Raw genomic sequence first — 1326 nt, 5'->3', positions numbered from 1 at the left:
ATGGAATAACACCCATGGAAGGTGTCCCAGCCCATGGCAGGGATTGGAACTGGATGAGCTTTAATGTCCCTTCCAACCCAAACCAGTCTGGGATTCTGATTTTGCTGTAATTAAAAGCTGTCAATTCTCATGCTCGATACAAGATCACCAATAATTAAAACCTGTAAATTTTCAGGTTCGCTACAAAGTCACTAACATTTAAAACCAGTACATTCTGAGGCTCCTGAAGGGAATTTTTCGGCAATTCAAGGTTTGGCTTGGAACAAACGCCTGGGAGCTGCTGCCCTCGGGGCTGTGAGACACCAGCAGTGAACAGCAATTCCAGCAGTTCCTCGGGCTGGGCACCCACGGGACACAGCGCCGTGCTTGGAATTTCAAACACACGGCAAACAGGACCAACAGGTGTCACTGGCTGTGGGAAGTGTGACAAGTGTTAAAGTGACAAATGTGCCTCCAACCCCTTTCTCCAGGGGAGGAAGCTGTCAGCCTGCTGCTCACCCAGACGGCACAGCTGATGGCCGCGTGCTTTGAGGGGGGGAAAAAGGTGTTTTTTCCTGAAATATTCCCTGAGAGCTGCGCGATCGCCGGTGCTGGGAGGGGAAAAGACACGGGGAGAGAGTGGGACTGCAGCAGGATGGAGGGGAGGATGAGGAGGGTCCCGGGGGCTCCGGGCACATCCCGAGTTCCAGGCATATCCCGGGGGCTCTGGGCACAGCTCGGGAGTTCCAGGCACATCCCGGGGGCTCCGGGGAAATTCTGGGAGTTCCGGACACATGCCGAGGGCTCCGGGCACATGCCGGGAGTTCCAGGCACATCCTGGGGACTCTGGGCACAGCCCGGGAGTTCCAGGGACATCCCGGGGGCTCCGGGCACATCCTGGGAGTTCCGGGCACAATCCTGAGGGCTCCGGGCACGTCCCGGGAGCTCCGGGCACATCCCGGGAATTCCAAGCACATCCCGAGGGCTCCGGGCACAGCTCGGGAGCTCCAGGCATATCGTGGGGGATCTGGGCACATCGTAAGAGCTCTGGGCATATCCTGGGTTCCAGGCACATCCCGGGCTCCGGGCACATCCTAAGGGCTCCGGCCGCGTCCCGAGGACTCGGGGCAGCAGGTCGGGGCGCATCCCGTGCTCTCTGGGCCCACTCCCCGCTCTCCAGGTCCATCCCCCGCTCCCCGAGCCCATTCCCCGCTCCCCGGGCACGCCGCGGCGGCCCCGGGCGGGCTCTGCCCTCAGCGCTGCCCTCAGCCGCGATGGCGGCGCTGGCGCGCGGCTCTCGCGAGGCGGGCGGGGCCGGGCGGGGCGGGGCGCGCGCGCCCTGATGGC

This window comes from Ammospiza nelsoni, chromosome 15, assembly GCF_027579445.1.
Source record: "Ammospiza nelsoni isolate bAmmNel1 chromosome 15, bAmmNel1.pri, whole genome shotgun sequence".
Lineage (NCBI taxonomy): Eukaryota > Metazoa > Chordata > Aves > Passeriformes > Passerellidae > Ammospiza > Ammospiza nelsoni.
The sequence above is the reverse complement of the archived record's forward strand: the minus strand, read 5'-3'. Positions refer to the sequence as shown.